Here is a 22,849-nt window from a genome sequence, read left to right as displayed (position 1 = left end):
GACACTCAGGCATCTATAAAGTGGATGTAGTAAGAGAGGATTGTTGAGAGGATCAAAAAAGATGAGATAATGCTTGTTCTAGTAAAGGGACAAGAGAGGAATATACCTGTAAAATATGGAAAAACACTTAGGCGGTGGTCAGAGAAAGAGAAAGCAGTAAAGCCAAGTGAGTGATGAGGACAGCTAGCTGGGTGGGACAAGAACCAGGAGACAGAGGTATCCCAGGAGGGATGAGGAAGAAGTAGAGAGACGAGGAAGAAGAGAACATAGAAACTAAAAGAAAATGTTGGCTAGAGAGAAGGAAGGAGTGAAGGGTTTGTTTTTGAAAAAATCAAAAGCAGAAAACAGAGGCTTGAGCATTCTTAAAGCCCAGTGGAAGAAGGTAGTGAAGACGACAGATAAACAGATACCTGAGGGAACAGAGTCCCAAGGGAGAACGGAAGGAACAAGATTAGGAGCGCTGGTTGGATCGTGAGCTTTATAAACTGGCAAAGAATTGGCATGGGAATGGCCCTGTGGAAGATTTACTTGCTGAGGGAAGTTCAAATGGGCTGCCTGTCTGTTCCTTCCCAGTTAAGGCTGGGTTCCCAGAAGTGCTTTTGGTCACTATGTTGGTGGCTGTGCTGTCTTCTGTAACACCAGATTACTTGAAGGATTGATACTTAACTAATTCCTTTCAGTAAATTTGCAGAAATTCTTGTAAGTAAGCCTTCAAATACAAAATGAAATTTAAATAATAGTTTCATCAAATTTATTATGAAGTTAACACTAATTTGAAAAGTTTGAATATGTTTTCTTATCTCAGGATGTCCTTAGACTGATAAGATATTAAACTAGGCTGAATAAGAATTCTACCAAGTCAATGGTTGTTAAAAATGGAAACTAGTTCCCTTGTTTTATGATGTTTGAGCCAGATCTGTGTGAGGTAATTTTGATTTCTTCTTCTTTAGGCTAAAGAAAAACGAAGAGTCACTTGGTGTGTTGGCAAAATTAACAAAATGAAGGATTCAAACTATGTAAATGAGTTTAATGTACCAGAGAATGTAACAACAAAGACACATAAGTCTGCTCTAACTTTAGGAGGAGAAATTGATGAATGTGAGTTCTTCTTCAACTACTTTTAATTATAAAAGTATCCCTATAAAGAGAGACTTTATTTATAACTCAGTTAATGTGATAAACACAGTTAAATAAAATGTATGTATTTTAGATGTGATTACGATGATAAAAATAAGTAATTTTAAGAAAGTGAACATTCATGAAGTTCTCTATTTTTTCCATATCTCTTAAGAATGATGTGCTGTAGTTGAAACATTTGAGACAGATATTTTTATTTTTTGTTTTTGTTTTAATCACTGCTCATTAAGTTAGTACCCATATAATGTCTGGCTTAAACTTTGCTAATCTTGAAAGGGTAGCATTTACACAGGAATCTGTTGCAAAGTTTGTCTCTAACATTATAAGTATTTTTTAGGGGCATTTAAAAATCTGCTTACAATGATTAAATCTCAAATTTAGAATTTGTCCTTTTAACCTATACAGTCGCACGTTGATTAATGATGGGACGTGTTCTGAGAAGTGCATCTTTAGGCAATTTTGTTGTGTGAACATCACAGAGTGCACTTACACAAACCTAGGTGGTACACCCTGCTACACACCTGGGCTCTGTGGTACTAATCTTGTGGGACACTTGTTGTATATGCAGTCCATCCTTGACTGGAACGTCCTTATGCCGTGCATGAATGTGTTGTACTAAGGATCCTACATTTTATCACTAATTCTAACCAGTGATCTTAATTCACACGAGTATATAAATGATCACATCTGTTTATATATTCTTGGCATTCATACTGTGAGCACATATTAACTAATTTGAGCTTATTACCTCAGATCAGAATTTTTTTAATCTTTAATTTGAGTTTTAGGAAACTTAATAACATGTTTATGGATAAATTTCTTTTCCCCCTAATTATAGCTCTCTATTCAGAGTCTGATATTTTCAGTAACACTCTTGATACATTAACTGAGACAGAGTGGAATCCAGCAACAAAACTACTAAGTCAGGTAACTTAAATGTATTTTACAGAACATTATCCTTTTACTCTTCTTTAAATTCATTTGTTATTGATGTTTGCTGTTGTGGCACATTTCTAGCTCTGACTGTTTCAGTAGTAGTTGAGGTTCTTATTAAGGCTTCCCCAACTTGTTACACTCCTCGTTGGTAACTGTGGCATACAGAGAGAGGCTAAACATTTCCTAAAGTATGGTAATAGGTAAACCTTTGCTTCTAGTTTTTACCAGCAGATCTTGGTATCTATGATTTTTTGGTAAGTTTCTGTTTTGCCTTGGGCCATCCCTTGAAGGTAAAAAGGGCTGATTTTAAAAGTATCAAAATTCTCAGGCATAAAGTAGAATGGTGTATCAGGGAAGGGTAATATTGCCAAATAATGCTGAAAAATGAAAGTAAATAAAATTATATAGTCTTATGAAAACTTTAAGAAATAAGGAATACTGTAGTGAATACTTTAGTAAGTTTAGATTCCATGTTTGCTTTCTAGGCTGCTAATATTCAAAGAAATATAACATAGTCATATAAATGTATTTGTTAAAGAAAATTTCATTTTAATTTTGAAATAAAATTGCAGTGATTCTTGGGAATTGTTATTATCATTAGCTAACCATTATAATTAGTTGTAATGGTTCTTATAATTAATTATTATGGGGAATTATATGCTTTTGTGTCCCTAAAACACTCTGGAAGGTTTGTTGTTTTTTTCAAATCCCTAGTGTTGGTTTAGTTTCTTTTAACTCATGGCTTACTCTTCCTCATGATGGAACAGAAAGCAGAAACAGGCCTCTGCTCAGCACGGTGAGGCCTGGCAGCCGTTGGAGTTTTAGAGGTCAATAAATAATGGCTCCGTGTCACTTCCTAAATTCAGAGCTGTCTGAGAAATTAAACAGGAGTCAAGCAGGTGGAGAATTACATTATTAGCTTTATTACCAAGGAGCTTAAGGATCTGTGGTCAGATGACTTCCCATTATGTGCCCTACTCCTACTCCCGACTGAATTTTAACAGTCAGGCACAGGCAGAGCATTTGTTTATATGATCTTTCTTTCTTTCTTTCTTTCTTTTTTAATTCTATCTCTTTGAAAATAGTCTTCCTCTATTCTATGTTAGCTAGTTTACCAAAAGGCAGACCTTCTGTTATGCTGTGGATCAAGCTAGACCATTGGGAAGATATTGGAGAATGGCCCAAACTACCAAATGATTCAAGGTTAAATGAATTATTTGACTAATCCAGATTTTAGTTAACAAAACAAAGAACTTGAATCCTCTCTGACTTGAAAATCTGGTTTTGTTTATAATAGGAAAACTTAGAAAGTGAGTTGAATTCACTTCGTGCTAACTATGATAGTCTGGTACTAGACTATGAACAACTAAGAAGAGAAAATGAAGAAATGGAATCGAAATTAAAAGAAAAGAATGGTTTGCATGAATTTGAGGCTCTAGAAAGAAAAGCGGAAAAAGATCAAGAGGTAAAAGATGAAAAGATGTGGAAACACAAAACTAAACTAAAACTACACTTTGTGTGTGTGTGAGGAAGATTGGCCCTGAGCTAACATCTGCTGCTAATCTTCCTCTTTTTTTTGCTTGAGGAAGATTGTCCCTGAGCTAACATCTGTGCTGGTCTCCCTCTATTTTGTATGTGGGACACCATCACAGCATGGCTTGACGAGTGCTATGTAGGTCTGCACCTGGCATCCAAACCCATGGAGTGCACAAACTTAACCACTACACCACCAGGCTGGACCCTAAAACCACACTTTTAAAAGTATCATTTTCTTAAAGATGTTTATTTCTAAGGTTGATATATTGAAAACCCAACCATTTTCCATTTGTACATACAATTTAGAGAATTTAAGAAATAATCAGTTCATTTATATTGCTTTAAAAATAGTTAAATCATAATTGTTTCACTTGTGCTTGTGTGCAAGAAGAGGAAGGAATCAAAAACATCTTTGAGCAGGTTTGGTGAATCTGCCTATTGATGAATTAATCTTGAAGAAATTATTTCCTGATAATTTGTATGTTATCAATAATTTATTGAGTATACCAGAATTGCTGCCTAGAGCATAGCTGTTTCCTTCTGAGACCAATATGAATTTTAATATCTAGTGAATGTTTTATGTATGGATACTACATATTAATGGACTTCATTTTCTTTAGAAAGTATGTACCTAAGTAGTTAGAACATTATTAGAATAGCTGGGAAAGCTGATTTTGCATGTTTCTTTTTCCATAAGAGAGTTATTGTAAAAATTAGTATAACTAATATCAAGTAGTTTTAATGGAATTTTTAGAAATGAAACAGATTAGTTAAATTTTCTCAGTGTATAATGTTAGGCTACATGTTAAGAGAACCTAATCCCCAAATCATCAGACTTTGGAGACAGAAATTGTCCAAAAGATTCAAGAGATTTCTTAGTGCAGAGAGTCATTTACTTAGAGTTTATAGACACGATGAAATTATTTTGCAGAAGTTTTGAACTCACTCATTTTTTGGGAACGAGAATCCATAGCTGTTATCATACTTGTGAAGTGATCTGTGATTCCCTCCAAAATTAAGAGCCAGTGTTTGGTGTGGTTAAAGTATGAGTTAATTTGCAGCTGCTTCTCAGATTTCTGTATGAATAGCCCAAAGGGACACAATCATTTTTCCTCTGTGTCATTGTTTAGTTTCTCACCCTCTTTTCCTTTTTAAAAGGAAAAAAGAATCCTGTGCCAAATATGTTATTTCCATTCTACCTACAAGTTAGTTAATCCTACATTTCATAGGTATTATATCCTAAGACGCAAAAGTTTGTAAGTTCTCCAGAGTTTCATTTACCTTTTTTAATATTCTCATATTGACAAAATGCAAAATGTCATGAAAAAAACAGTGGACTTCAGTCAGTAAAACTGGATTTTATTGAGAGGAGGTGGTCTGGCGTCGTGGTTAAGAACAGGTTCTCTGGGGCCAGACTCCATGGATTTAAGCCCCAGTTTTGCTGCTCCCGACCTCACTGCGGATTCAAGCCTGGCACGCATTATTGACAAGGCCTTGAGCAAGCACCGAATTTCATAGGGCTTCCTTCCTGCGCGTCTCCACCCCTGAGGTTAGATCAGGTGCTTGCCAAGGCCCCTTCGAACTCCAAAATTTCATCTAAGTTTTTGTGTATTTCTTATTATAAATAATATGATGTAAAATTAACTTCGGGCATAAGTGTAGCAGTAATTTCTCTAATTTTTTATTACGTCATTTATATGTTCAATTAGTAAAAACTGAAGCTCACTGAATTGTCACACTCAAAAAGATTACAAAATAACAGAATGTATGACTTGAATCTCACATCTGGATTTTTTTTTCTTTTTTAACCACAGTCAAAGGGGAAAATAATCCTATTCTCTTCAGTTTTTCTTGGACATAAATTGAAATTCTAGGTTCTGTAAGGTAACATAAAAGATCAAGTAATAAAAACTTATTCTTTTCAAAGACAGTTTTACAATATCCATTCCATTTTAAACTGAAAATATTGTAAGTTTATGTGTATGCAGTAAAATATGTTCCAAAACATATATTTTGGGGAAAAGTTTAACCAAAAAAGAGTAAAAGTCAAATTATGGCTTTAGGACCTATGTCATTGCTCTGGTTTGCCAAAGGGTTTCACCAAAAATCACCAAAGCTGTGGATAATTCTCAAGTGGGAATATCATAATATAGGATGTTTAAATAGTGATTTTAGAGGGAGAAATAAGGTCAGTATCATCAAGCTCAGGGAACAAGAGAAATTTCAGTCCTGCTGCTTAAGAAAACAATGCAGATTTCAGCTCTAAGTTTCAGCAGGTGAAATGAAATACTTAAGTTCTTAAGACAAAAACTTGATTTATTTAATTTTATAATTTTCACAACTTGGAGATTTTTGTCTTAAGAACTTAAGTATTTCATTTCACCTGCGGAAAATTACAGCTGAAATCTACATTGTTTTCTTAAGCAGCAACAGATTAACTTTTGATCGTATTGTACACTTTATGCTCAGCATCTTAAACAATATGTTATTGGAAGGTTACACTCAGATCTTTACAAAAGTTGCTTCATCTTTTTCTGTTTATGAGAACCAATACTTCAAATGAAGTGCTATTTCAAATGAGAAGTGGGAGAATTTTTCCTTCTAAATCTTTATTTTCTAAATATTTTCCAAAATTAAGAATGATCATTTAGTTCTTTCTTTTTGGTAAATGTGCTTTTCTTGCACAAAAATTAGAAATAGGCAGCTTTCTTGCACGAAAGTTAGAAACAGAGAAGAAGAGGTAAAAGATGAAGCCAGTTTAAATTACAACCTATACAAATGTCTAAAACTTTGCCAAACAATTGGGCAGCCACTCACCACATGTGGCAGCTGGGCACTTGAATTGGGGCCAGTCTGAATTGACTTCAGTATGAAAAAAGAATGTAAAATATTTCATTTTTTTTATATTGATTACATAAAGAAATGACAATATTTTGGATATATTAGGTTAAATAAAATGTATTATTAAAATTAATTCTACCTGTTTTATTTTTTAATGTGGCTACTAGTAAATTTTAAATTACAAATTTGGCTCACATTATATTTCTGTTGGATGATACTGCCCTAAAATAAGAACGTCAACACTAGTCTGAAATCTGAAACTAGTTTAGGATGGAAACAGCCAGTCGCTTGCATTCTACTAGAATTTGCTTTTACTCTTTAAGGACTCATCTGATTATTAAGATTAAATAATTCTAAGGAAAAATATGTTTATCTTAGGAAATTGTAGTTTACTTGTTTTGAACACAAAAGTTTATGGTACTGAGATAGTTAATGCTATAGCTATTTTGATAGAAAGGAAACTTTAATAGAAATACTTATATCTTTAAGTATTCTTTATACTTTTAGACAGTTGGACAATGTAAAGCGATAACATCATCTTTCCAATATTCCCTGTGGAATAAACCAACAGGGTAGATAGTTGGTAATGCTGTGCATACCTCTGTAGCTTTGGTGAGCACCACATGGAACCAGCCTAATCCAAACCTGCATTCCAGATCACAACGCATTAACAAGCACGCCAGTGTAAAGCTAAATGGCTAATTCATGGGAAGAAAAAATCTTACGGGGTAAATACATTTATGCATTTAACTTACCCAAAACAAAAATCTATTCAGAGAATGTTTTTTAAAAGTTTGATTACAGTTCATCTCCTCCAAGTGATGCCTACTAATGTACTTTTGATGTTATTGTAACTTTATTAACAGATGATGTAACTGTTATTTGGGTTATGCTGAGGTTTTCTTCTTTGTTTTGTGGGGTTTTGGGATTTTTCGTTTGGTTAGTTGGGTTTGGTCTTTTGGGAGAGTTTTTGTATTTTTAAATAATGAGGTGCTCTGCTGCAGTAGCTTGAACAGTTATCTCTCAGCCCTTCTTACTGTGTTAGGTGATTCTGAAGCAGTGAATGAATGCTGTCTTTTTTTTTTTTTTGCTCTGTTTAACTATTGGTTTGCTCTGTTGCCTGTTCACATGCTCTTACAGATGCAACTAATTCATGAAATTTCCAACTTAAATAAAGAATTTAGTTAAGCATGCAGAAGTGTATAATCAAGATCTTGAGGTGAGCTTTTATGTTGATATTTCTGTTGATAAGGGACTAGAGCTATAAAATATACATCATATGTAATTGAACATGATTTCAGAAAAGAGAAGGAATTATATTTTTTAAGTATCAACTTTTAAATTTTACTGTCTAAACTATTAAATGTAAATTCTTTTTAATCCCTTAGAATTTAGATCCAATTAAATTGTGTTTCACTCTCCTTTGATTCTTTTAGAATGAACTAAGTTCAAAAGTAGAGCTGCTTAGAGAAAAGGAAGACCAGATTAAAAAGCTACAGAAATACATAGACACTCAAAAATCAGAAAATGTGAACATGGACTTGTCATACTCATCGGTAAAAATCAGGTTTATTTTGTTGTGTAATCATGTTGGCATTTATAGTGTACCATCACCATCATCATAGCAAATGCTTACGTTGAGCCTACTGTGTGCCGAGCGTTGTTGTAGTTGTTTTACATTTAGTATTTTATTTAATCCTATCACTAACACTATGGGAAAGGGACTGTTGGTATCATTGCCATTCTACAGATAAAGAATCGCTCAGAGAGTTGAGGACATCATTCTTTGAGTGCATGTAAGTAAGTTAGGAGTGAGCTTCCATTAAAAACCAGTAATTCAAAAAACATTTTAATTTTTTCAATTGTTTTATACAAATGCATGAAGAAGTATGTAGTTGATCTCAGCCAAGATATCAGATCTTGGCATTAAGTAACATTTGAATCTCATGGTGAAATTGTTAAATTTTTTTATTTGCTTTCAATCCACCTGATTACTTCAAGAAAGTATCTGTTTGATTCTAGTTTTTAACACCCTTTTTTAAAAGGCAACAGTTTCTAGCTAGAATTTTTTTCTTTTTTTAAAGATTGGCACTTGAGCTCACATCTGTTGCCACTCGTCGTCATCATTTTTTTTTTCTTCTTCTTCTCCCCAAAGCCCCCCAGTACATAGTTGTATGTTCTAGTTGTGGGTCCTTCTGTCTGTGGCATGTGTGATGCTGCCTCAGCATGGCCTGATGAGTGATGCCATGTCCGCACCCAGGGTCCGAACCAGCAAAACCCCGGGCCACTGAAGTGGAGCTCGTGAACTTAACCACTCGGCCACGGGGCTGTCCACTAGCTAGAATTTTTTTAATCTTAGTTTCTGTTGTTCTTTTGTTTTCATTTGAACTTGTCAGAGTACTTTTTGTTACCTTCTATTAATCACAAATGATTCTTTTTAAAAGTGTTGTTACTGTTTGGAGGCCCTGGGAAGAAAGGTACTTTCATATAATCTTCGAGTGTCTACTGACAGAGTGGCAAGCAGAATTGCCCACTTTTTAAAAGTTGTTCTTTATTTCTTTCTCTTTATTCATTCATTCATTCATTCATGCATTAATGTTTTCCCAAGGACATATGGTTGAATTCATGTCAGCTAAAGTCATGTTAAAATGCTGCTTCTCTTTAAAAATGACACAGTGGATCTTTTTATGTATTTATCAGTTATATTTTCTCTTCTGTGAGTTGCCTGTTCGTATCTTTTCTCTCTTTTGCTTTTGGATTGTTTGTCTTTTTTTTTTCAGTTTGTGATTTAATATTCTTAATTTTAACTATTAATTGCTCACCTGTCATGTTTTGGAGAGAATAATTTAAAAATACGTAGGAAACTTTAACAGGCTAGCTGAGCAACAATTGTGTTAATCTTTTTTAAACAATAACAGATTTCTTAAATTACAGTACTTCTATATATATAGTGCTTTTATAATTTGGAAAAAGATAACCAGAATTTTTAAAAATATTTTTATTTTCGAAAATGTCATTTCTTTTCATCTATCCTAAAAAAAATTTGGTGATTAACGTATTTTCACCATTTTTGATTTGTTAGGAATGACATCTGTGTGTGTGTTCTCTAAAGTCTTTTCCAACTCTAAGAAAGTTAGCTTTCAGGAAATCCTTTTTGTTGTGTGTATAGGAAAACATTCAAGACCTCAAACAGATGAAACAGACTCTGTTCGATGCTGAGGCTGTAGCCCTCGATGCCAAGAGAGAAGCAGCCTGTCTCAGGAGTGAAAATCTGGAGCTGAAAGAGAAAATGGTAAGTGATTTTTGTTATATTTATAATAAAGCAGTTGTAATGATCACTACATTTTTGTGAATTTGTATTGTTTCTCTCATAGAAAGAACTTGCAAGTGCATGCAAGCAAATGGAAAATGATATTCAGTTATATCAAAGGCAGTTGGAGGCAAAGAAGAAAATGCAAGTTGATCTGGAGAAAGAATTACAATCTTCTTTTAATGAAATAGCAAAACTCACCTGCCTTATAGATGGAAAAGTTCCAAAAGGTATTTTATAATTTCAGACTTACCTCTTTGCAAATCCAACTGCCTAAAGGATTTTGCACCTCCATTCCAATGATTAAAAGTCCATTGTTCTCTGATGTTTGTAAGTAGCCTAATATTAAATTTCAATATCATTTGGTGTCAGTATTTATAAGTGTTTCCATGGACTTCAAATTATAAAGGTTTAAGAATTATTTTTCAAATGAATTGGACCCGATCTTGAAAAAGGCGATTCAAGAACTTTTAACAATTGGATTACCTGTTGACCAACACTGGTTCTTTCTTTAATAAATTTTATATAATCTGATTAAGTAATCTAAGTTTGTATGTAATTTAAATTGTCCCAATAACTGCAAACTGTTTAATTTACCAAAAATATCCTAGATTTGCTCTGTAATTTGGAATCAGGAAGAAAGATTACTGATCTCCAGAAAGAACTGAATAAAGAAGTTGAAGAAAATGAAGCTTTGCATAAAGAAGTTAATTTGCTCTCAGAGTTGAAATCTTTACCCTCAGAAGTAGAAATGCTAAGGAAAGAGGTAAATATGTTTTTAAGCAAATAACTCTTACTTTGAAATAAAAACCCTTGCAATATTGCCTTAAATATTTTGCCATAGTTTGTTTTAAAGTAACAGTGAAGAGACTGTAAACATTTGACCCTGCTTGTTAGGAACATTTTCAAAGAATATGTAACAGTATACTTAGTAATGAGATCCATGTAGGGGCCATTTCTATAGTCCTCAGATGTAGTGCTTTTCAACAGAGATTGATGGCCCACCCTTAGTCTTTATCTTTTTTGGTGCTGTTGCTGTGGTCATATCACTATGTTGAATAAAGGAGAGTAAGGAGGTAAAGAGGGTGGCATTGATGAAGTTTTAGAGGTTGACGTAAATATTGCAGCCTAGTGAGCAATTCCAGAAACCTTCTGCCAGCCTTTCCTTTTTCTGCCTTTCTGAAAGAAATAAAAAGGACAAGAATTTGAGTACTTACTACATGGTGAGCATCATGCTAAACAACTTTAGCAACGTTATTTAGTCATCCTAAAAACTCTTTAAAGTACATGCTGTTTTTTAGCCCAACACATAGTTATGGATCTAAAAGCTGAGTTACACAGACCTGCCTCCTACCCTGAGCCTGTGGTTACAAGAGCTCTACTGTCTCGCTCCCTCTCCTTTGTCTCAACTTTGGCTCTCCTCTCTTTTTCCCACTTCCTTCTCCTTTATCTTTCACAATGATTAAACTATTTATAAGCTGGATATTGTTGGTTTAAATTAATTACTTAAATAATAGTTTAAATTTAAGTTATTTAAAATTTAAATTATTCATGGATTAAGTTTTTGGAAATCTGAGCTGCATTCAAAGCCTTTAGAAAGAAAATAATAAGTCAAATTCTAAGAAAAACCATAAGATGCCTGAAACACCATAAAGTTAGAAAACACTTTAGAATGATAGATAAGGAAATAAAGACATCCTAATTAAGTGTTTCTTCTCCACTCAATCCTTACTAGAACCCAAACAAAACTTTGATGGTAAAGTTAAGCAGGATAATATATTGTTATAAAGATGTGACAATAAAAATATTACCTTTCCTCAGTCAAATCTGTGCTTAATTTCAATGTCTTTTTTCTTTTTTGCAGATAAAGCTTTTCTTTTCCTGATAACTGCTGTAGTGGATCTTATATTGCTAACATAGCTAAATTTTATTTCTTTTCCGTAGATAAATGACAAATCTGAAGAGCTCTGTAAAATAACATCAGAAAAAGACAAATTGTTTTCTGAAGTAGTTCATAAAGAGAGTAGAATTCAAGATTTACTTGAAGAAGTTGGGAAAACTAAAAGTGACCTAGCAGCTAGCCAGTTGAATTATAAAAGAACTGATCAAGAATTCCAAGATTTTAAAAATCGACATGTTGAAACTGAGCAAAAGTATAAGATGGTCCTTGAGGAGAATGCAAGAATGAGTCAGAACATAGGAAATCTCTCTAAAGAAGCTCAAACACTTGGTTTAAGCTTGGATGCTTTGAACATGGAGGTTGGTACAACACACCCTCTATGGAAATGGTCTTTAGTTTTCTGGGGTTTGGCTTCTATATAGATGCCACAGAATGCTCTGCTTCTCACAGTAACTTTTTCTTATTTTAAAGCTTTCTTACAAAACCCAGGAACTTCAGCAGAAAACAGCTGAGAGTCAAGAAAGGTTAAATGAAGTGAAAGAGCTGAAGCAACAATTAGAAAGTAGAGATTCTAGGCTGCAAACTGTCGAAAGGGAGAAAGCACTGATTACTGAGAAACTTCAACAAACCTTAGCAGAAGTAAGAACCTTAACCCAAGAAAAAGATGGCCTGAAACAGCTCCAAGAGAGCCTGCAGATTGAGAGGGACCAGCTCAGAAGTGACATTCAGGACACCGTGACCATGGTGAGGCTTTGACAGAGTAAACTGAAAACTCAGAGCCTCTTCAAGACGTTCAGGAGCCATCAGTTATTATTTATGATCAAGCAGTAACTATAAAGTTATTTTCATTGTTTCACATTATTCTAATTGAAATTGTGTTCCCTTTCTCTGACAAAGAACATAGATACCCAAGAACAATTACGAAATGCTCTTGAGTCTTTAAAACAACACCAAGAAACAGTTAACACACTGAAAATGAAAATTTCTGAGGAAACTTCCAGGAATTTGCGTATAGAGGAAAACATAGGAGAAAATTCGGATGAATTTCAGGAAAAGGTAAAGGGTATTTCTGTTCGAGTTTTCATATACTATATGTGAGCTTTCTCCTTAACTTCAGACACTTAAGTACATAATGGTGACCTCAATCTTATTGATTATTCACAGTGAATAACTAACAACAGTTTACAAGATTAGCCCTAGTGTCTTTGAAATAACTTCAGATATAACTGCTTACAATCAGTTGGAAAAGGAAAAGGCAAAAATGTTAGTTCAAACTTTGAGCTGATATTTTCCGAGGCCTGGTGTATTTTAAACATCTTTAAAAGCCCCTCTGAATTCTAAGAATGTAAGAAAGATTGAGTGCTTATTATTACTTATGGGTAAAATATTTGTTTTATATCAGATTTTGTGTACTAGTTGAGAGTTCACTATCGATGTGTGTGTCGTGTTCATGTCTGTTTCTAGAGCTGTGCTGTGCTTAAATCTCAGCTTATTCTAGGCAGCATGGTTCGTTTTGTCCTGAAACCTGGGGAGAAGAGCTGCTTTGTTATTTAATTATATACAAGAAAGGCTAGGATGCTAATGATGATTTTTTAAAAGGGAGGTATATTAGTCTGCCATCACAAAATATCATAGACTAAGTAGCTTAAACAACAGAAATTTACTTTTTCCCAGTTGTAGAAGCTAGAGGTCCAAGGTTAAGGAGCTAGAAAATTCAGTTTCTTGTGAGCCCTCTTCCTATCATGCAGATGGCACCTCTCCTCACATGGCCCTTCTGTGTGTGAGCCGAGAGAGCTCTGGTTCTCTTCTGCTTCTGGAGTGGACACCAGTTCTATGGGGTTAGGGCCCCAGCCATATGATCTCATTTAACCCTAATTACTCTCCTTAAAGGCCCTCTCTCCAAATACAGTCATTTTGGGGCTTAGAGCTTCAACATGTGGATTTTGGGAGGACATAATTCAGTCCATAACGGGATTGCCTGTAATTTTATATAACTGATTTATTTACAATGCATTTCTACTTTTCAAAAATGCCTTTTATATGTCAGAATTTTTTATACTATTTTTCATTGTTATTATACTTAATACTATTTAATCCAGAATAATTACTACTGGGAATTTAAAACGTTCACCAATAGGAGAATGGTGAAATAATCTTTCATACATCCATAGCTTGGAGTAGTAGTCATTCATATATATATATATATATATATATATGTATAAATTTATTTTTGTTTGTTTTGTATCTTTAATTGTGGTAAAATATACATAGCATAAAATTTACCATCTTTATCATTTTTAAGCAAACAGTTCAGTAGTGTTAGGTACGTTCACGTTGTTGTGCCACCAATCTCCAGAATTCTTTTTATCTTGTGAAGCTGAAACTCTATACCCACTAAACAATTCCTCATTCCCTCCCTCCTCTAGCCCCTAGCAACCACTTTTCCACTTTCTATCTCTCTTAATTTGGCTACTCTAGGTACCTCACATAAGCGGAATCATGCAGTATGTTGTCTTTTTTTGACTGGCTTATTTCATTTAGCATAGTGTCCTCAAGGTTCCTCTATGTTGCAGCATACATCAGAAATTCCTTCCTTTTTAGGGCTGAATAATATTCCATTGTATGTATATACTACATTTTGTTTAACCATTCACCCATTAATGGGCACTGAAGATTGCTTTCACCTTTTTGCTGTTGGGAATAATGCTGCTATGAACATGGTGTACAAATATCTCTCTGAGACCCTGCTTTCAATTCTTTTGGATGTCAGATTTACTGGATCATATTTTTTATCTTTTGAGGAACTGTCATACTGTTTTCCATCATGGCTGTACCATTTTACATTCCCACCAGCAGTGCATAAGGGTTCCAATTTCTCCAAGTTCTCACCAACACGTATTATTTTCTCCTTTTTTCACAGTAGCTATCCTAATAAGTGTGAGATGATATCTCATTGTGGTTTTTATTTGCATTTCCCTAATGACTAGTAATGTTGAGCATCTTTTCATGTGCTTGTAGGCTATTTGTATATCTTTACAGAAATGTCTGTTCAAGTCTTTACTCATTTTTAAATTGGATTGTTTGGTTTTTGTTGTTGAATTTTAGACATTCTTTATATAGTCTGGATATTAACCCTTTATCAATTGTGTGACTTGCATATATTTTCTCCCATTCCTAGGTTGCCTTTTCACTCTGTTGATTGTGTCCTTTGGTGCACAGAAATTTGTAGTTTTTATGTAGTCCAGTTTATCTCTTTTTGCTTTTGTTGTCTGTGCTTTTGGTGTCATATCCAAGAAATCATTGGCAAGATCCACTTTATGAAGTTTTTCTCCCATGTTTTCTTCTAAGCATCTTACAGTTTTAGTTCTTATGGTTAGGTCTTTGATCTACTTTGAGTTAACTTTTTTATATGATGTAAAGTAAGGGCCCAACTTCTTTCTTCTGCATGAGATATCCAGTTTTCCCAACACCATTTGTTGAAGATACCATCCTTTATGATTGAATGGTCTTGACATCCTTGTTAAAGATCATTTGACCATATGCAAAGGTTTATTTCTGGGCTCTGTTTTCTATTTCATTGGTCTATATATCTGTCTTTATGCCAGTACTGAGCTGTTTTGATTACTATAACTTTGTAGTAAGTTTTGAAATCAGGGTGTGTGAGACCCTCAGCTCTGTTCTTTTTTCAAGATTGTTTTGCCTGTTTGGAGTCCCTTGAGATTCCATATGAATTTCAGGGTGGATTTTTCTATTTCTGCAAAACACTATTAGGATTTTATAGGGATTGCATTAAATTTGTAGATCGCTTTGGGTAGCATTGACTTCTTAACAATATTAAGTCTTCCAATCTGTGAACATGAGACGTCTTTCCATTTATTTGTGTCTTTAATGTATTTCAGATACATTTTGTAGTTTTCATTGTACAAGCCTTTGCCATCTTGGTTAAGTTTATTCCTTAATATTTTATTCTTTTTGATGCTTTTGTAAATGGATTGTTTTCTCTATTTCCTTTTTTAATTGTTTATTGTTAATGTATAGAAATGTAATAGAGTTTTGTATAGTCATGGAATTTCTTTAAAGTAGACATTATCTACAATTGGAAAATTTCCAGGATACATTATTAAATAAAAACAGATACATACTAAAGAACAATTCAGTAAGATCCAACTTATGTAAAGAAACCTCTATATACCTTTATATACTATTACTCTATATAATGAGCTTCTTTTTTCCCATTTACTCTGGGGTACAATATTCCTGCCTTGGAAAAGGAGCTTTCTCTTCCTCTCTCCCTATGCTTCAGTCATTCTTTCCTAGAAAGCATTTTCACTTGCTCTGTATCTTGTATTCTCAGTTTATCTATATTTTGGGTCAACTATGGGCCAAAGGCACTTGACCTTGATTTAAAATTTATGACTTCCACTTTTATAAGGGGAAAGGTTTTTCAATAGTTTTTTGAAAATAAATGCACAGTCAGTAGCCGCTTTTAAACAAATGCAAAATGCAGTCACAGGGCCCCATGAGAAGGAGCAGTAGAGGCGGAGTGAGGGAAAAGGAGAGTTACACTCACCGGACCAGCCAGTCTGTGGTATTAAGTTCATGCTGGAATCATCTGTGTTGATAAAAGGGTCTAACTGGAAATTCTCCTGGGCCATTCTGTTCATCAGGGTTTCTGAAATCTGGGATGCAATGCTGAGGTGAGCTTGGTCTTGTGAAATCGTGTTCATGCTGGAATCACCCATGAGGATAAAGCAGTGGGTCTAGGGATTTCCAGATAAATCTGTTTATCAGAGCACCAGAGGGCAGCCTATGATAGCCTAGTAGGTCTATCATGAAGCCTCTAGGAGTGCCCATTTTCAATCCTGCTTGATGTGTCTCTCTCTGGAAATGAGTTTCTCTAGTGTGTCTCAACAGAAATTTTAAACTTTGTGATTAGTAGGCTTATTCTCATATAAAGGACACAATTTTTTTCCTTATTTAATAATTAGACCTATTAGATTTGCTCATAACCATGGTAGCTGGAATACTTTCTAGGCTGAGTTCAGTTTTGCACTTTGTCTCAATCTGCTTTGTTTTGTGTACATTTCCATATTTAGGAGTAAAGATGCAAGATTCTGAATTATAGTAGCTGACTGACTAATCCCAAAGACTCTGTGTTCCTGCCTTAATTTCTCCTGTAGTTGTAGTTAGCTCTCTGCTCATCCTTGTAGAAGCTCATGCAGATTGCCAAAAAGAAGGGGCTAACCAAATGAAATATGGTTTGTCTGTATCCACTCTAGAGAATTGAGCAACTACTAAAAATTATAATTTGGAGATTATGTAACAGCATGGGAAAATGCATATCATCTAATCTAAGTGGGAAAGAAAAACTAAAAAGGATCTTATATGTAAAGTAGTCATAATTGCAATGTTAAAAAAATTCTTTTAATAGAAGAAACTCTGGAAGGAAATATTCCCAAATTCTAATAGTGGTTGTGTGAAGTTGGTGTCATTGGATGATTTTTTTTCTTGTTCTTTTTTTTCTAATTAAATATAGATTATTACAAAAACTTTTTAAACATCTGTGACCAATATTCAGCTGAGTGTTTTTACTGGGCTAGTATAGGATTATATGGTGATACCCTAATTTCATACTGGTAACATCAATCTTTGTCTCCTTTTACCAAGGAGTCCATGTATCAGGTTACCTTTGGTTAAGACTTATTTATGGATAAATGGATTTATATAACATGCTTTTCTCAAGCAGTATATGAAAAATATGAAAAGGTGAATTATGCTACTATAATATGAAATATGTTTCTAACAAAACTCTTTTGCCCTCTTATCTATAATAAAACTCTGAAAATAAAGATTTGTTAGTAGTAGGGCATAAGTTATGGTTTCCAGCTTTTGAAGGAAAGAAATAAAGAGGGAGAGTTTAAGCTGGCTTACTCCTTCATAAAGTCAGGTTAACCCATCATACATGAAGATAGTTGTGAATTATCTATAGCTGTCCACATAGCTCTTACCAGTGAACAGGCACAAGAGCACGAGCTCTGGAACCAGACCACTTGGATTCAAAGCCTGATAACTTCTCTGAGTGACCTTGGGCAAGTGACCTACACTCTCTGGGATTCAGTTTCCTTGCCTGTCAAACGGAGATAGTAATAGTGCCTACCTTGTAAGGTTATGGGGAAGATTAAATGTGTCACTATGTGAAAATAGTGCCTGGTACATAATAAGTAATAGAAGTTTGGCTATTTTTATTATTAAAACTGTTACTAAGAAATTCTTCTCTAATGTATTAATATTTTAGATGGTTGGCATAGATAAAAAGCAGAGTTTGGAAGCCAAAAAAACCCAAGTGCTGATTGCAGATGTTGATAATGAGCTAACTGAACAACAGAGAAAGATATTTTCTTTAATACAGGAGAAAACAGCACTGCGACAAATGTTAGAGAGGGTTACTGCAGAAAAGGAGCAACTGAAGACTGACCTGAGGGACAGTATTGGAATGGTGAGATTCAGCAATGTGTTTTTGTCTTTGTATGTTTTAGATTTTTACAACTTTATTGAGGTATAATTTACATGCAATAAATGTATCTGATGTGAGTGTCCAGTGTGATGACTTTTGACAAATGTCTCTACTTGTGTTCTCTCCACCCCAGCAAGTTCCCTCCCACCTCCACCCAGGCAATCCTGATCTCATCCTCTGCCCCACATAGTCACTGTCCTGATGTTTTCCACCTCAGCTCACTGTCTCTTCTAGAAGTTCACACAAATAGAATCACACTGCATGTGCTCTTTTGTCTCACTTCTTTCTACACTCCTTTTTACTGCTTGGTAGTCTTCCAGTGTATGAATAGGCCACAATTTGTTTAGCCTTTCTCCTATATTGATGGAAATTTGAGTTATCTCTACTATTTGGGTATTTTGAATAAAGCTGCTATAAACATTCTCATACAAATGTTTTTATGAACATATATTTTTTATTTCTCTAGAGTATGGATCTAAGTGAAATAGCTGGGTCATAGGGAGATGTATGTTTAGCTTGGTAAGAATTTACTAGGCTGATTTCCAAAGTATAGTTGCACCGTTTTACATTCTCATCAGCACATTAAGAGAATTCTGATGGCTCCACATCCCCACCAACACTTCATATTATTGGTGTTTTTAATTTTAGCCATTTCTATTGGGTGTAACCTTGTTTTGATTTGCCTTTCCCTAATGACTAAAGATGTTGAGCATCTTTTTATGTGCTTATTGTGTATCTTTCTATAAACTGTTCTCTCAGTGATGTGTTGTATAGATTTCAATGTACAGATCTTGGACATATTTTGTTAATTGGTTCCTAAGTGTTTCTATTTTATTTATGCTGTTGTAATTTTTCTTAAATTTCATGTTTAATTGTTGTTAATGTTTGCCAATATTTTCAAACCTACTTTAGTTTTTGTTTCTATATGTGGGGGCAATCTAATGTGTAATAGATTGAAATTAATATTTTCAGAAGTTTGCTATGGATCACAGTAGACCCTGACCTTTTGTGTAATTTTCCATGTTTCTTAGGATTGTCTGTTTGGTCAAAGAGCTGAATGTAAATAAGAGTACAGACAAAAGTTGTATTTTCTTCTCGGTATCTGTCTTGTAATGTTTTTTGGTCTTGATACTTGAGAATGTCACTCTTTAAGCATAATAACTAAGATTAGTCCAATTCATGCTAGCAAAGGACGGCTGCTGTTTTGAGCTTGCTCAAAATCAAAGCCATCCCAGCATATGAAAAGCCTATAACCTGCAGTCTCATCGTCTATCGATGAAAGCTTAGAAACAGTCTCTTTTGGCTTCAGGGTAGAAAACAAGCAAACCTCTTATGATGGAATACTAAATCCAGTTCTAATTCTCGTGGTAGGAATGTAAGTTGAGCAATAAAGAAACAGCATAAGAAAGCAGATTCTTGGCATTTACATGATCAAAATAGACTCACTTTCTTTTTAAGTTAGTCTTTTCCAATATAGTTTGCCATGATTTCTCCATTTTCAGGCTGAGGTAAATGCTGATTTTTACCTGATTTCCTAAATGTAAGCTAGTGTCATTTAATCTCAACTTTTTAAAAATTCTAGACCATTGAAAACCAGGAAGAATTAAGAATTCTTAGAGGTGAACTTAAAAAGCAACAAGAGATAGTTGCACAAGAAAAGAACTGTACCATAAAGAAAGAGAAAGAGCTTTCTAGGACCTGTGAGAAACTGGCAGAAGTTGAAGAAAAGCTAAAGGAAAAGGTGAATTTTTAAAGTTATCTTCCTGGCCATATTTCCTGACTAAACTTTTTTTTTTGGTGATAAATTTTGGTTCTAATAGACCTAAATTCCAGAAATAGAATGTACCTCCCAAATGAACAGCTCTCAATGCTAATATTTTGGACAGTTTGAACTCACACTAGGATCTTAGCTAACCTCTTTTGTGTGTATTATATTATCCTAGAGTCTTTCAATGAGAGGGGGCCTTGGTTCATCTAAACTACTCATGATGTATTCATTCATTCATCAAATATTTATTGAGCATTACCGTGGGCCAGGCACTGTTCTGGGCACTTGATATACATTAGTCAGTAAAACAAAGCTCCTGCCCTTATATAGAGCTATATTAGTCATTCTCTAAACTCTAAGATTTGTCACTATTACCATCTCTTAGATGTTTGCAAGTTCCTGAATTATTTCTTTTTTAGAAGTAAGGTGCTGTTGTAATATAATTGTGTAAGAGCTAAGACTGTTAGAACAATTGTACTGCTCTAGTAATTCTAAAATGGACCCACTGATATCTTTCTGTTTATCCTAAGAACAGTGCTACATGCATTATAAATAGCGTAGTGTTTCCATTGTGCTTCTGTGGAATGTTTTTTTCCTAATATATGTTCTCTTAATTCTCATCCCTTTCACTATAACCTAATTGAATTTACTAAAACCTCCTGTCTATTTCATACTCCTCCCAAAGAGGTGATATCAATAGGCTTATGTAAAAGTTAATGCCTCAGTGTTTGTGTGGGCCATCCCCTAAAGACCTTATTGGAACTAAAAATAAATTATCCAAAAAGGTTTTAAGAGATGAGGAATTACAGTTTATTTGCCAGGTACATCTATATATTTAGTCAGTCTCTTTTCTTTTTAAATTTTTCGCATTTTTACTTTGCCTCCTTGATTAACCAAGTGACACTATGTTAGTTTCTTAGGACTTCTGTGTCAAATTATCATAAACTTGCTGGCATAAAAACAATGGAAATTTATTCTGTCACATTTCTAGATTCTCGAATTCCAAAATCATGGTGTCGGAGGACCATGCTTCTTCTGAAGGCTCTAGAGAAGAGTCCTTCCTTGCCTCGTGCTATCCTTGGCTCCCGCTGTCTTCGATAGTCCTTGTTCTGTAGCTGCATCACTTCAATCTCTGTCTCCATCTTCACAGGATCTTCTCTGTGTCTCTGTGCGTCCTTTCCCGTCTCTTATGAGGACATTCTCATTGGATTTAGGGCCCAACCCTAGTCCAGTAGGGTATCTTCTCAATCCTTAACTAATTACATCTGCAAAAACCCTCTTTCCAAATCGGATCACATTGAGGTTCTGGGTAGACTTGAATTTTGGGTGGGACCCTCTTCAGCCCAGTACAGACACTATGCCTAGAAGCTGCTTTACTTTCAGTGCTGCTTGTCTGTTTCCACTAGGGTAGTGTGCAGAGCTGTGATAATGATTCTCTCAGTTTGGCAAAGTACATTTTACATAAGAATTTTAAGATAATATGGCAAAATGGTAATAATAAAAACTTTATTTCTTAAGAGCCAACAACTCCAAGAAAAACAGCAACAACTTCTTAGTGTACAAGAAGAGATGAGTAAGATGCAGGAAAAGATGAATGACGTGGAGAATATAAAGAATGAATTAAGGAACCGAGAATTAACGTTGGAACGTATGAAAATGGAGAGGCTAGAGTTGGCTCAGAAACTCCGTGAAAATTATGAGGACATAAAATCCATAACCAAAGAAAGAAATGATCTACAGAAATTACAAGAGTCCTTTGAAGTAGAGAGAGAGAAACTTAAAGAATACATAAGAAGAATTGAAGTTAAGGTCAGTTAGACCCTTTTCTTCATCTGTTGTGTTTCCTTAAAACTGAGCCAATTGGGAAGGGGGGCAGTGTTGAGATGATGTTGTTAAAATATTCTTTAAACTTCACATGCTAATAAAGGGTCTGGAAACAAAAGAAGAACTCAAAATTGCTCACATGCATCTAAAAGAACACCAAGAAACTATTGATGAACTAAGAAGAAATGTTTCTGAGAAGACAGCTCAAATAATAAATATTCAGAAGAACCTGGAAAAATCCAGTACTGAATTAGAAGAAGAGGTTTGTCTTTTCTTCCTTTCTTTCTCCTTTGAAGGAAAGATAAGCAGTAAGTAGTGACTGAAGTCTGGTTTATTGATTTACTGGATATTATTTGTTGAGTATCTGCTGTGGCAGACACATCCCTGGGTTATACAAGTAAAATGGCAACAAGGTGGACAAAATCTCTGTGATCATGGAGCTTACTCTGTAGTGGAAAGAGGTAACTGATAAATAAGCAACCAACTGAATGAGATCACTTGAGATGATGACAAATACTATGGAGAAAATGAAACACTGGGATAACTGGACCAACCTGTTAAAAGCCTATGTGCCAGACATTGAGACTATGGCTCTGAATAAGACATTGTTCTTTCTCCCCTAGTAAAAAAAATCCTTCAATTCCAGTATGTTAAATGCAGAAATATGACATGCAAACTTATGTGGTATCACTAATGATCATGGGAAAGGGGAACCAATCTATGCATAAAAAAATTGAGAAGTAGCATTGGAGCTCATTTGAGAATGAGAACCAGTCATTTATTGGTATATAATCTGTTCAACTATGACTTTTTTTCTCCTGTAGCATTTGGAAACTAGTATAGAAAAATGGAGAAGCATGCAACTGACCGAATTAACAATTTGTTGGGAAAGTGCAAGGATTAGTTCACTTTGGATGTAAGCTGGAGAAAAAGAAAACTATGACAATATGACTGGCAGAACAGTCATGAGTAGCTTTAGTAGGAATCAAAGGAAAATGAATAAATAGGAGTTTGTAATTGTAATAGGCCATGAGGGTTCAAGATCACTTTCATTGCTCTGGAAAGAAAAGTTATGATAATACT

General features: G+C 34.5%; 1 long non-coding RNA gene and 1 pseudogene across 1 annotated transcript in view; one reads left to right on the top strand and one right to left on the bottom strand.

Moving 5' to 3' along the window:
* The window catches only part of LOC123284164 (centromere-associated protein E-like), an 84,463-nt pseudogene that overhangs the window by 26,853 nt on the left and 34,761 nt on the right, over positions 1-22,849 (top strand).
* LOC139043288 (uncharacterized) overlaps positions 9,439-22,849 on the bottom strand; it is a 54,897-nt gene continuing 41,486 nt past the window's right edge. Inside the window, exons 2-4 of the long non-coding RNA XR_011500384.1 lie at positions 11,572-11,727; positions 10,766-10,939; positions 9,439-9,727 (exon numbers count right to left, since the gene is read on the bottom strand). This is a non-coding gene — a long non-coding RNA (uncharacterized lncRNA). The remainder of the gene's footprint in view (positions 9,728-10,765; positions 10,940-11,571; positions 11,728-22,849) is intronic.

Source organism: Equus asinus, unplaced genomic scaffold, assembly GCF_041296235.1.
Source record: "Equus asinus isolate D_3611 breed Donkey unplaced genomic scaffold, EquAss-T2T_v2 contig_197, whole genome shotgun sequence".
Taxonomy (NCBI): domain Eukaryota; kingdom Metazoa; phylum Chordata; class Mammalia; order Perissodactyla; family Equidae; genus Equus; species Equus asinus.
The sequence above is the reverse complement of the archived record's forward strand: the minus strand, read 5'-3'. Positions and strand labels throughout refer to the sequence as shown.